This window comes from Protomyctophum bolini (genome assembly GCF_963924005.1).
Source record: "Protomyctophum bolini genome assembly, chromosome: 24".
NCBI classification, from domain to species: domain Eukaryota; kingdom Metazoa; phylum Chordata; class Actinopteri; order Myctophiformes; family Myctophidae; genus Protomyctophum; species Protomyctophum bolini.
In genome coordinates, this window is record NC_137885.1 from 5,674,676 (window position 1) to 5,689,697 (window position 15,022).

Below are 15,022 nucleotides of genomic sequence, written 5' to 3' on the forward strand. Positions count from 1 at the left end.
TCAAGACCGCTCCGCAAACCGTTCGGCCACCGCTGCCTCATAGGTCTGACCTCATGCTTTCTTCTATGCATGAGGAGTCCAAGCTGCTTCTTTTCACCTGACAGGGGGGAGTTAGTGGAGGGGGGGGGGGGGGTAGTTTATAGACCTGCATTTTTATCATAGGCCTATAGAGTACTTTTACTTTTAATATATAGAGGGTATGCGCATGCATAAAGTGAATAGTAAGTGGCAAGGTGAATGGGCAAAGTGAGTTTAACATTGTATAACGTTGTTTAATGCAATCAGACAGGACTTTTCTGTTTGGATGTATGGGCTGTCACGGCCAGAAAGTAGTTTTTTGACACTCAGTAGGGAGTATAGGCGTTCCCACATAACTTCACATATCCTCTATTTTGATGCTAATACTTTTGTAATTTTACTCAAGTAAAAATTTGGAATCCAAGACTTACTGAAGTGCCCTTGAGCAAGGCATTGAACCCCTACCATGAAATGTTCTATGAGCAGGGCCTGGCTGTAAACAAGTTCTTGAGCTTAGTCCAGTTACCCTGATGGGTAAACATAGTAACGTTGCTTTGCTTTGCTTACTTGTCCGGTAGTCTGTCAAAGGAAAAGTGAAAATAAAAACGTTCTAATCATGTGGATTGGACTATAATAACATTTGCATGTGACTTGAGGGCCATCGTGTGTGTCCTGATCAAGGTCCCTTGTTTACCAAAACATGTATAAATAAATCAGAGAACAGTTCGCAGAATCTGAATATTATAGAGTCAGGACACCACTTCTTGAATCTGAATATTATAGAGTCAGGACACCACTTCTTGAATCTGAATATTATAGAGTCAGGACACCACTTCTTGAATCTGAATATTATAGAGTCAGGACACCACTTCTTGAATCTGAATATTATAGAGTCAGGACACCACTTCTTGAATCTGAATATTATAGAGTCAGGACACCACTTCTTGAATCTGAATATTATAGAGTCAGGACACCACTTCTTGAATCTGAATATTATAGAGTCAGGACACCACTTCTTGAATCTGAATATTATAGAGTCAGGACACCACTTCTTGCCGGCCTGGTATATTTATTGTTATTAGTACAGCTTGGCCCAACATTGTATAATTGATTGCATGATTGCGTCGCAAGCCAATACTAGAAGATATAAGCCTGGTTGTTAACGCATGCCACCCTTATTGGTCATAGGCTAATCATAGATAGTGTGTGTCCATGGGTCATATAGGCTCAGTGCATAAACTGTAGTTCCCTTTTCCAGAAGGTGACATTAAACATATCCTGTCGATTACATATACTGTGGGTGGGGTCATATTTCTCTATTCAATTCAATGGAGCTGTATTGGCATGAGAAAGCATACGGTATGTTTACATTTCCAAAGCAATTTCTCATAGCTTCGTTATTTTGATTGGGTCCAAGTTTTGCCTAATTTTTACTTAGTTGGATTAACAAAACTATATCTTTGAACTACTACTAAGTGTCGTGCTGCATCCTGCACTCATCCACTAGCCTGGCTCCAGCCCCTGAATCGCTAGCCACATTAAAAAATTATGTTCAGGCGATTGAATAATGGAGTGAAACAAAATGAAAATTCAGGCTGAGTGTCAGGCTACTCATCCACAACTCCTCATATATAGAGAGTGTACTTTAAAACCAGCCTTGTGCTTTGTTTCCAACACAATTTATGATGAATTGAACAAGGTGGACCCTCTTGTAAACAAGTCTATAGTGCTTTATTGGCTCGTCCACTCACAGTTAATTAACAGTCTTTGTATTGAGTTGTGCTTGTAATGTACTGTAATTCTACAAACTGTTAATAAATACGTTAATCAATCAATCAATCAAACAGCATCAACGTTGCAGACGATGGCTGTGTATTGCAAGGAGAGCTGATTCTAGGCTATTCAAAGTCTGAGTAACCACGACAACCATCAGTTGGCTATCATGGGGGGGAGGGGGGTGTCCACACACACACACACACACACACACACACACACACACACACACACACACACGCACACACACAATGCAGCCCACCCCCGCTGGTATCCAAACAAACAACAATAATGTTTTTTAGTTTTGGCGGTACAGTGAGGCCAGAGTAAAATATGATGTACCCCCCCCCCGAGCCCCCCACCTAGGCCAGACCCATGCGCAGGTTCTGTGGTACCGGAGAGTAGAACACAGGCATGATGGCGGAGAGACGGCATGCAGTGCTATGGAGAAGAAGCATCTATCCTCTCTCTCTCTCTCTCTCTGTGTGTGTGTGTGTGTGTGTGTGTGTGTGTGTGTGTGTGTGTGTGTGTGTGTGTGTCATTAATCCCTGCCGTTTTGTGCGCGCACACACACACACACACACACACACGCACACACGCACACGTAACACGTGGGCGCGCGCAGATACAAGCAGGCGCACTACAAACAGACATGCCACCAAAATGTGGAACGCCCTACCAACAGTCATTAAGACATGTGAATCCCTTGACTCCTTCAAAACCGCTCTCAAAGGGCACCTACGGATGGCTGCAATTCGAAACTGGCCTCTGTAAAATCTGATTCCTCCCCCACCCCACCCCCCCCACCCCTTTTTCCCCTCACTGTATATGTATCTTTTCCCTTTTTGCTTATATATGATGAATTCCTGTTCTGTTCTTTAACTACATAGAAGTGTCTATTTGTATGTCTCTATATGTTTTGATGAATTGAACAATGTGGACCCTGTTGTAAACAAGTGTAATGCTTAATTGGGTCGTCCACTCACAGTTAACAGTCTCTGTATTGAGTTTGTGCTTGAAATGTACTGTAATTCTACAAACTGTTAATAAATATTTCAATCAATCAATCAAAGCAGGCAGTGCTAATCAGATTATGCAGCAGGAGGCGGTCGAACAGGGGATTAGCTCTAGGGTTGATCTATTTATCTATCTATCTAATTTATTTTTACTATATGTTTTATTTTGAGTTAGTGTTTGTAAACAATTTTACTTATTGCCTTTGTTAAATGTTAAATGTTTGTCTGTGTCGTCCTTCATTTACCGTCGCATAATGTTGTTGTGGTCTAGAGTCGGTCCTCTGCTCAGCTTCCTGACTAAACTATAGTATAAACTATAGTATAAACTATAGCATAATGTTGTTGTGGTCTAGAGTCAGTCCTGAGAGTCCTCTGCTCTGCTTCCTGACTAAACTCCACCCACTGCTACAGCACCCCCCACCCCTGTGAAAGCACTACTCAATACAAAGACTGTTACTAACGTCTGGGTTTCCTAGGCTAGTTACTGTGTGGACGACACACTGAGCATTACACTTGTTTACATTAACAGGGTCCACCATTTTCAATTCATCAGACACACGTAAGGGTCCATTTGGTTGGTTCCTTTTGTGGTTCTGGCCTGTGTCTTTAGTTTAAAATGAAAAGCTTTGAGAATGACTGCAGTCTGCAGTAAGTGATTATATCCAGCAGGTGTCACTGTTTAACCATTTATGTTTATGCTGTAAAAAACAATAATAATTTGGTACAATTATTTAGTAACAACTATAAGCTCTTGTTAATATTTGTATTATGTAAAGAAGACGAAAAAAAGGAGACACCTAAACACTTTCATTTCCTGAATTAAAAAACAATATATAATGTCTGTCCATTAAATACATATACATCCATGTCAGATATAAATTATATTAATATGTTTTCCATACAAAGGTCAATACAAGCAGGGGCCTATCTAATGAAATGTATTAAGCCGGGATTTAACAGATATCCTGGCTTAATATATCCTGGATCAGCGATTAACCGGTTTCATGAGGGCTGATAGCTAGTTAACCTGATTATGTTGAGGCTTGATTCGGTTTCATGAAAGCAATGAATGCCACACTTGTTTCCATGGAAACTAATGATGTGGACTTGATCCGGACCAGGATAACAGCCAGGTTTAACATAATCCTGATGTCTTTACTGTTCAAAACCAATATTTCTTCCAATTATTATGTGTTTTACCATAGGCTTCTGTACTCCCGAGTCCGAATTCAAAAAACTTTTTTTTTAAATAGCAGCTGTACATGAAATGTTAATGTTGATTTAGCATCAACATGATTATTTACCGATATAAATACATGGTTTGATAACCTACAAGTAGGCGAAAGTCATTTTCTGCCAGGCGTATGTCTCTCCATCTACCCCGTCTTCAAGCCTCCATCCCTGGGCAGAGGTTGATTGATTGACTGGTGGTCGTGGAGCTCTGTGCAGTGCCGTCTCTTTACAGTCTAAAATCAATGGTTAAATTATTCCATAACACTGAAAATGATCAATTTTCCAATTAAAATCAAATTATGGTTAAGTGTTTAAATGAGTATATATAGGTCAGTGCAGAACACATTTCCCTTTGGCACCATTTACACTGACAGCCAAATCTAGCCTGAATCAGATCTATCTGTGCCACATCCAGATTGGAATCTGATTTGTTTAAATAAGTCTAAATGCAGACAGGTCACATACAAGTCACATGGAATCTGATTTTTTTTTCAATCCCCATTTAACATTCAGAGTTGAATTGTTAAAACCTGGTTCAGGCAGGGCCAGATTAACCCCCATGAATGCCCCTGTGCAGATCATTTTTAATGCCCCCCCCAGGTTATAATAGTTAACTAAAACTAACTAAAAAACGAAAACTAGAATTAACAAAACATTTTAGTTAACTGAAACTAATAAAAACTAAAAATAAAATTTAAAAAAAACGATAACTAAACTGAAACTGTATTGCATGTGTGTCCTCAAAACTAACTGAAATTATAGAAAAAAAAATACCCTTAGTTTTTAGTGCAATGCACTAAAAACTAGTGCAAAAAATAAAAACTAGCAAAACCGCTCTAACTAAAACTAACTGAATTAGGAAAAAAAAACATGTCAAAACGAACTAAAACTAAACTATAATGACAAAAACAAAACCATTATAACCTTGACCGGTAGGCGACGAGGCATAGACCCATAGGGTGACCAGATCAAAAGTGTTTATTTATCCACTTTGCGACGCATGTCGCTTGGTGGCATTTCAACTGCCCGGTATTTGTTATAAATTTCATTCAATTCATCCATGTCTTTTTCCATAGCCTTCCTATACTGCAGCAAGTCATAATCAGGAATGTTATTTATCAAACCTTTCTTTGTTCTTTTTGCCTGGACTTTCCAGTGCTCATAAACACATAGAGAATTATACAACCAACTTTCAATTTTTACATCTTGTATAAGGCTTTTCCTTTTTCTGTGAGAGTGCGTTCTCTTCGTCCTCTACGAGGAAGATCGGGAGAACCATAAGGTTCCGTTTCTGCATCCTTATACAATTTGTCTGGTAATGGGTTCTGGTTCTACCCAGCTAACATTTCCCCGCTAGCTACCGCCTCCCGCTGTCGCCTTCACAGCGTAGCACGCCCGGGCTGGCTTGGACTTCCCCCCGCTGTCCCCGCAACAAACGATCACGCCTCAGTTAGATTTTCATTCCTCTGCGCAACAGTGTGCATTTACAGCCCTCGTGACGCTGTCCTGAGGCTTGCCCCCCCCGCCCCTCTCTTCTCTCTTTCTTTTGCGTTCTCTCTCTCTCTCTCTCTCTCTCTCTCTCTCTCAGACAAGGATGTGCATCTTATGTATAAAATAAATCAATAATAATAATATTATATTTTGTAGGATTATTATGTTTTTTTTTTTAACTATTATTGAATATAATTAAGTGGATTCTTCTTCTACTTCTTCTTGCAGCTATATTTACTTATAATTTATAATTTTATTTTTTTTATTTATAATTCTACACTTTACTGTGGTCGTGCAGTAAATTCACCCGTGGGCCGTGAAGCCTGGGACCGAGGCTTCACCCGGCATGCACTGCGGCTTCTCTGAGTCTGTTGTTGACTTGTTGTTGTACGGTGGAGGCAGAAGACAAGACTCTCCGTCCAACAAATGCTTATATTAGTTCTTACACAGTTTTTCTCCGGAGAAATTCAGTTGAAAGGTCAGTGTATTTTTATATCCGATATCTACCGTGTGTAGTGTAATTTCACGTGTTAGAATCGTTTCGATCTTTATCTGTGTATGTTTCCCTCTAGTTAGCTAGCCTAGCTACCTGGGCAATCTATTGTTTGGACGAGGGGATAGCATTAGCAAACGTATAACTCATGCTATTTTAACAGGCTTGTAACTTCTTATTGTGTTGATAAGTCCTTAAACACAATTATTCGAATTAGATAAGATTTGATACGTTGCTTGTGTAGACTATACATAAACAGCATTTAGCTGTAAATCACATTTTTTGTCATTCTTTCAGAACTTCTCCTATGGTACCACATCAATACAGCATGGGGTCTGTGTGTATGTGGGGTCTGCAAGGCTAAATCTTCGTCAAATGTCTGTCTTGCAAATGTAAAAAATATCACATAGTAGGCTAATGTTTAAAACAGACTTTTTTTGTTATTCTATTATAGGTGCAGATGCAGTGACCAAAATGAGCATTGCCATGCAGGTACGTTCTGAGCCATTTCTTTTACTCTTCTCTCTGTTGTCTCCTCTAGTTAGTGCTTTTGCTAGGCCACAATTGCAAATAAAGATTTGTCTAATTACAACACATTTTGATTTATTTTTTGTCATTTTAGTCATTTTGTTGTTTTATTCTAAGCCTGATTTTTACACTTGGTTGCATGCTGAATATAGCTGGTCTACAAGCTCGCAGCACATTGTGTGCTTGTAGATCTTCTGTTTTCATCAAATTGATTTTATGTACATACAATGTTTACCATTTTGTTGTTACTGTGATTTCAGACACAGGACTTGGATCTGTTGGGCGTACAAACGGTAAGAACATTTCTACCACTGAATTAAGGTTGCATGCTACAAGCTCTCTTGCCTCAAGTTTGCTGTTACATTTGAAAGAAATTTGACTTGAATTTGATTTCATTTTACAGACAAGGTGACATTCTGTACAGAGCTGAGACATCGTTCTTTAATTTAAGGTAATTGTTCATTTTACCAAGGACAGAAAATTGGCACCCAACAATGTGTAACTGTGTACCATTGTTACCATCATAACATTTTAAATGACTGAGGTGTATTATGATGAGTACTGTGGCACTCTGTGCCACACTATGAGCTTGTAGATCTGCTATTTTTCAACAGATAACGGCTTTTAAAATAATGTTTAAAACCTATGAGGCGACACAGATGCGTCCTCAGGTCTAAATGGGTTAAGGCAGTGGTTCTCACAGCCATCAAAACGTTATCCCACATTTCACAGCAGTGATGGTAGGTAGGCCTATGATTAAGGTGAAAATAATTTATTTAATTAATTCTGTGATTTCAGACGAACTTTCGCTGGAGGAAGACCTATCGACTTCAAATGCAACCTCTGCTGGAAAGGCTACCACCAGTCGGGTTTCCCTGACCCTCTACTATACGCAACATCCAGACCTCAAGGAACGCACCCAGCTTCCGTGCTCGGACATACAGACACGGGGACATACACACATTGCTACGCTCAGAAACTCCTGACTCCACTCAGAAGAGAATTGGTGTTTTAAAGACTTAAGCACTTAAACTTGAGAACTGATATGTCTTCTAAATCCTCACAGATTTTAGTTAAAACGTTTGCTGCAAAAGAATATATATTTACAGATTTGTGCCACATTTTCACGATGTTTCAAAATTAGCAAATCTACAAGCTCGTTTTCAACAGCTTACAGCTTTTTAAATAATGGTTAAAGTGGCTAAAACCAGGGGATCTTGGACTTCAGTGACAGGGACCTGGGGTCTGAGAGCCGGAGACGTTGGACAGGGTGCATTCTGGAACTTCTGCTGGCGGCCACCACCAGTCAGGCTTCATAAAGGAAGGAAACGGACAGGCACGGCAGGCAGCTCATCAAACGGTGGTCCGTGGCTCAAATGCTGAATAACTTTGGCATGAAAAGGGTTCAAACCCACCGCTATAGGGGTTTCCAAATGGACTCTTGAATGTATGCTGCACGATTTCTTGCTCAAAAGGTGAATCTCGATTGTGTGTTCTGTTTATTGCTGTGTAACTGTTATTGCAACATTACCGGGCTTACATAACTAACTCCACACAGAATAGACTTGGTGTTTATAAGAAATTAAACTTGAGAACTGATTCCATCCTAAATCCTCACAGATTTTAGTTAAAACGTTCACTGTGTTTGGGCCACATTTTCACGATTTTTCAAAAATAGCAAATCTGCAAGCTCGTGAGCTTGTAGATCTGAACGACTTTTAAAATTATGGTTAAAGTGTTAAAATGGTATGACTGTTTTCTGAAACAGCTATATATATATAGCTGTTTTCGTACTCAATTGAAGGGGTGGGTTTTGAGAGTGGTTTTGAATATTTGGAGGGTGGGGGGCTTCTCTGAGAGTGTTGGCGAGTACATTCCGCAGGGTTGGGGAGTGTATTCCGCAGGGCTGGGGGCCAGCAAAAAGCAAAGCTCCTGTCGTTCCCGGGTACAGTACTTCGTCCTGGGGACCTCAAGGAGGCTGGCGCCACTAGACCTGAGAGGGCGGGAGGGGACATGACGTTTGAGGAAGTCAAAAGGTAGGGGGGGCATATTGTTCAGTGCCTTGTAGGTGTGGAAATAAAGGATACATTTAGAACGAAGAAAAGAGGTTACTAAAATGGACACCTTGATTGGTTTGTGAGCAAAACCAGCTCCGAGTTATGAAGGACAGTAGTTGCAGCACATGACCCACGTGTTACATGAACGCCCTACGCCTAGGAGACGCTACACTAGTGATGATTTCAGAAGGTGGAGGGGGTGAGCAGCAGTGAATGCTGATGGCTATACAGTTGGGTGGTGGTGAAAGACAGAAAGAGTGTGACCTCTCTCGCTCTCTTTCGAAGGTTCATACACACACTTTGGTAGCGGCCCATCTGTGGCAGTGTGAGTGTTCCTAAGGCTGGTGAAGACGGCGCTCCCCATGCCCTAGTGGTGGGCGAAGGCTGTTCTCTGTCCATCGTATCTCTTCCCGATTCATTGTAGCTGGAAGCTCGTCATCCACGTATAGTGCAGCTGCCCAGGTCTAGTATATCATCATTTTACCTTGTTTAATTCTGGAAAGAGTTCTTGAATGACGATGTCCAACAGCACATAAGTCAGCTGATGAAATATATATATATAGGGTTATATGAGGATGAAAAGCCATCTAAGAAGACATTGTTAAATTGTATTGCTGTATCTGTGGATCTACCAGTATATTTCAAAACTCAACAAAATATAGTTTGTTTGCTGTGCGTGCGTATCAGGGTACCTGTTTGTTAAGAACTGGCTGTTGTAGTCCATCAAAGAGCAAGCGTACTCCTTCATACTTGGCTTCTTCTCCGATACACTTTTCTAGGAGATCTGAGGAAAAACAAATTAAGTGATTAAGTATACCATAATTATCTTACACAATAGAGCGTCGCAGTCCCTCCCCCTTTCAGAACGACAAGTGGCCCAGGAAATGAAAAGCAATGCATTTCTCCCATAGGACTTTCTTCAAGTGTTTATTTAAAGACGGTTACGCCGCGGACAAAGCCAACTCGGATCGTGACAAATCATGACAATGAACACAATATTAATATTTAAAATTTTTAATAAATACTTAAAGAAAATCCTATGGGAGAAATGCATTGCATTTCATTTCCTGGGCCACTCGTCGTTCTGAAAGGGGGAGGGACTGTGACGCTCTATTACATTATTACATACAGTATTATATTACAAAACAATATCACTTACACAGCAGCTTTATTAATGTTCAATTGAAAGATTAAACTGGCAATGTAAGTTAGCGGAAATCTATTTGAGTCCAAGTTTAGCGGGACAGAGTGTTTTATGAGGTTTGTTTAAAAAATGTCACATGTCTAGTACAGGCATTCATGACATCCTAGAAATATTAGAACTATAAAAAAAAACAACAACTGAACGAATACCTGGAATATAACTTAGCATCTCCTCAAATGTCCTTTTCGCCCTCTTTTGTATGTCCGCAGTTGACCTTGGTTGACTGTTTTCTCTGAACACAGCATCTGGTTGAGCAAAGAATACATGAGAAGAGATCAAAGTATAGCTCCGGCATTTGGACTACAAAGACTCAGCAGCCACACTGCATTCCGCAGGGCGAGCAAAGAATAAAACATATTTTGTATACATTTTGAACTTGATGAATGGGACAGTCAGCGTAATGAGTACTTTTACTTTTGGCACTTTTAGTACATTTTGACACCAGTAATTCAGTACTTTTACCCAAGTAGAATTTGATTAACAGACTTTTACTTGAAATGAAGTACGTATTTCTGTATTGCAGTATTGCTACTTTTACTTAAAGGTATTGTAGACAAGTTTCCAGTGTTTGTACACAGAATTGATCGAGTGTTTCCAAACAAATTAAAATCTAGCTCCACCCCCCTCCCCCCGTCATTCTATTGGCTGAGCCAGGTCACTTCGGGCTATGGGGTTGTTGTTGCTGCTGGGAGGGACGCTATGGATATTGCGCTCGTATGGCTAAATATGACATTAAAAAATTATGAATTTCTATCGATATCATAGTTACAACAATGACATTGAGTTGACATGTTTTTTTAAGGGTAACTGTAGCGTAATCACAATATCACAAGACTGACACGACGAGTCCCGCAAATGAGGAAGTAGGAAGTAGTGGAGCAGACTCACTGGCTCTCAATTCAATTATCTTTCATTTGTAATCGTGCATATAAAACATATTGCCCCTCAAATGCCCCAGCCACTACAGCATCGTTCATGTGAACTACTTTGTCCACGGTTATTCATTGCAATGAAGAAAAATCGCTATGATCAGCGACGGCTTGTCACCGTTGGCGAGCACGGGTTGAATGCAAGCTTCAAGCCGGCCGGACCACCCAACCATGCGTTATACATAGCGATTCTCATAATTTCAACAGGCTTACATATTACATCATAAACATACTATTTCACATGAACAATGGTGAAACTAAGATATAGGGATAATATTATACTTGCAATGAAATCGCATTGCGTTTTCATTATAATACTGCTGGGTCGAACACACAGTCACACCCTCGCGCTGTGATTGGCTAAGACTCCGCGTCACCCCCCACACAGACCCTCCTCCCAACACACTTCCTGACGTCCCGACACATAAACAACAGTGGATATAAACAGATACAAACACATAGAGGGAGACAAAGGGAGAGTGTATGTCTACAGGGCAGCAGCTCAGCATCAAAATATAGGGGAAGATAGAGGGAATAAGGCCACAAATATAGATAGATAAATATTTTGATTTTTGGCTGAAAACCTGCCTATATCACCTTTAAGTAAAACATTTGAGTACTTTTTCCACCACTGCAGATATATAATTGGATTTTTTTTTTAATTAAAATGTTTATATCCCACGATTTTTGTAACCCAGTTTTCTTTTCACCCAGTGCCAATTATCTAATGTAATCCTGGGCGCTACACTTCCTCTGCCAACCTGGGGGGACAGCGGACTGACCTCATGCCTCCTTCTATGCATGAGGAGTCCAAGCTGCTTCTTTTCACCTGACAAGAGGGGAATTTCCCCGGCCGGACGTAGCGCGTGGAAGGGACACGTTATTCCGACCAGTTCCTTTCCCCTCCATCAGGCGCCCCGGCTGGCCAGGGGGAGGTAGTTTTAGAGACCAGGATTACGGCATGTTTTTGTGAGGGTATCTACCCTAGGGGACACGGGGAGAACATGCAAACTCCACACAGATTTGTACTTAAGTAAATCTTGTGGTTACCGCAACGGCACCTCGAAGGCACGCTGGGCAAGACCTATAAGCTGTAGAGCAGGGGCGCCCACACTTTTTTGACTTGAGAGCTACCTTCAAAATGCCCAGCTAAACGAGATCTACCCACCCAAAGAATTGCCAACTTGCTGAAAATAGTTTTTTTTTCTAAAGTAGCCTAGAATAGTGGTCACATACAGTATAATAGAAGGGTGGAAATGGAATTGGTTGTTTTTTTAGTAGGCCTATACTGTATATAACTTTGTAATGCTACTGAGGTTTGTGCGCAACATAGAAGATATTGCATTGTGGCTTTGAGCTGACAGGCACTTTTTGATGTCAAAAGTCAAGTCGCCTTAATTCAAGTGGCAGATGCCTATTTTAAATTAAAATTATATATTTTTAGTGGCATCATGTGATCTACCTGCACAGCCTGTGTGATCTACTGGTAGATCACGATCTACCTTTTGGGCACCCCGCCAAAATCCTGCAACTTCCGCCCAAAACAAATGATAGCCTCTACAGTGTAGAGGCTATCATTTGTTTTGGGCGGAAGTTGCAGGATTTTGGCGGAAACTACCGCTCAAAGAAATGACGTTGATGCTTTACAAATCAGTTTACATTCTCTGTGAATGAAACAAGTGTTTTGCGATTGGTCGAAATAATGTCGTATCCGGGGGGGAAATTAATTTGTCGGATGTTCCGGACCGACACTTCCGCTGATAGCGTCTCTTGACTCTCTGCGTTAGGTTGTGACCAGGCTTTTCTCTTCACAGATGAGCCTACAATGTGACGTAATTTGAGGTTCGGGGGGGCGGGGGCGGGTACCGCCCTACAGTCGTCTCTTCGGCGCTACTGAAAATGTCTGACGAGCCAAAATCATTTCGGCACTACAGCGCCGAAACAGCTGGTAAAATAGGAGTATGAATCGGCCCTAACCCTAACCTCGTAGGAGGGTGATGAGCGACACCAGGCGGTACTCCTGGGCCACTCGGTCCAGTTTGGCCTGGAGGCAGTAGTCCGTGTAGGCCTCAAGCGTGTTCTTGAACAGGATCCTCCCGCCCATTAGCAGGTGGTGCAGCCAATCAGGGATGTGGAACACCACGCGGCCTGCGATGGAAATTGAACAACAGACGGATCAGAAAGACACAATCGACCTTTTGCAGACCGAGGCCGTCTTGCCGTCAGAGTTTGAAGGTGCTCGCTTTTCAGCAAAGCAACGTCCTGCCGCCTCCTGCGTTATGTGCAAATTCAAAACGGGTGGTATAGGCAGGGCCGTTGAGTGATATATCCAACGAGCACTCCCAAACTCCGACGCGTAGAAAAATAATCACCTGCAAGGAGAGAAAGTAGCTCTAACACTTTGCAGATAGAAAGAGGATACAGTAATTCAAGCTTTCCGTACAGCGTGCAATGTTGGCGAGTTCAGATAGGACTGTTCCGTTTGGATGAACGGGCTAGTGGGAACTAAGTTGCATCTAGTCACCACCCTGCCATTAACTTATATGGCAAGATGGCCGCGGTGTGCATGTGGTCAGTGAGAGAGAAGCAGTCTGTTGAACATGGGTGGTATAGTCAGAATGTGATCAAAGGACTATTTGCCATATCTGGGGCATTATGAAACCAGTGGCGTTACATTTTGGGCAGGCAAGATGTGTTGTCGTCGTCCGTCTACACGTACATATATATACATACATACATACATACACACACATCGTTACAAAACATTTCATATTTGGAATTCATTTGATTTCTGGTAGTATAATGTTTATTTTGTTTTTATTATATTTTTTAATTAAAATTTTGTTTGAGAAAGCTGATGGTCCAAAGTTGTACTTGATATTTTACAGTTGGCAACCATGCGCCTAATTATTCGCTTCTCTTGTCTATCGATATATGCAGATTCAAACAAAGACCCCACTTACCGATATGCATTAAGGAGTCATAAACGCCCTCAACCGTGATCATTTCCATGAAGCAGTTCTGATTGTGTCTCTTCTCGGCCATCTCTGACAAGTTGCCATTGTTTTTGAAGAGCTCATTGAACAGCTGATCAGAGGGAAAACAACTCTGTAAAAAAAAGGCCCAATTTCTACTCCGTCGTGCGATTAACAGCAGAGTGCTGTGATGTTTGTACTTTTTTTCTTTTCGTTTTATGCGTCTATGAGTTAACAAACATTACTCTAATAGACCCCCAGGTGTGGTTATAATATTAAAATATGTCTTCCCTGTGTATTTTTGGTTTCTGTCAACACCAACCAGGCAAACCAGGTATACTTAGTGAACTAAGTGGGTGTGGCCACACACAAAACATAATGTAAACACTTTCTGTACACTTTTTTGAAAAAGAAAAACCTTTCTCCTAGTATAATCGTATAGTACCTGACGATCATGTTTGAGTGGGGGAAAAAATCACAGCACTCCATCTTTAACATATTAAACAATGATCTGATGATTACTAACCCTTTTGTCAATTCCTGAGGTGGGGCTCAGGATGGTGAGTTCAGGACTGTTCGGTTTGGGTTTGGGAGATTTGCAGGAATTGCGGAAGGACTTAATAAAAGGCTCCAGATGCTGTCCTTTCTAGGAGGGGGGGGGGAACAGAGCAGAGTATCAGTCTATGTTATACGATTTGAGTTCCATTTTCTATACAAAATGCTATGCTCAAGGGGGTGGATAGTTGTCAGAGGCAACCACCTGGTTATACAGTATAGCCTGTAGCTAGTCTCGCGTTGCCAGACGGTTGTCTCCCACAATTTTCAAACGCTTCCATCATACACTTACAGTCTGGAGAACTATCATGAGTACGCGATAAAGTGGGGAGCCTCCTCCCTAAATTTCGTCTTTACGGTCGTGCAAATGTATCGCAGTATAAATATAAATCATCTATAAGAATATATAGCTTGCTGCTTAGCAGAAATCGAAATAAAATAAAATGTAATGTAAAAAATATATTTTCGTGAACGGAAATGGTAGCTTCGTCACTCGGAATCCGGGAGGTGTATAGTTCCAGACTCTTATATAGCATTTGGAGATTGTGGAATTGTGCACGTTATAGGGACTGTTAGTAGCACGGTGACATGCAGGAATGGGTTTGATGTGATTAAAGCTATTGTAATGAATAAAACATTATTTTAACCAATCTGTGTGGTAGAGTGTAATACAATGTAACCAGCACATCAGCGGTTGGACACGCACGCACAATCGCACATTACGCACACATGCAGCACACACGAGCAGCA

At 41.1% G+C, this 15,022-nt stretch overlaps 1 pseudogene across 1 annotated transcript in view; it reads right to left on the minus strand.

Moving 5' to 3' along the window:
• Positions 1–9,024: 9,024 nt before the first annotated feature.
• Positions 9,025–15,022, minus strand: part of LOC308311702 (sorting nexin-14-like) — a 28,503-nt pseudogene continuing 22,505 nt past the window's right edge. Inside the window, exons 21-26 of the transcript XR_013966269.1 lie at positions 14,244–14,363; positions 13,706–13,829; positions 12,726–12,890; positions 9,963–10,058; positions 9,302–9,393; positions 9,025–9,150 (exon numbers count right to left, since the gene is read on the minus strand). The product of XR_013966269.1 is annotated as a sorting nexin-14-like (transcript). The remainder of the gene's footprint in view (positions 9,151–9,301; positions 9,394–9,962; positions 10,059–12,725; positions 12,891–13,705; positions 13,830–14,243; positions 14,364–15,022) is intronic.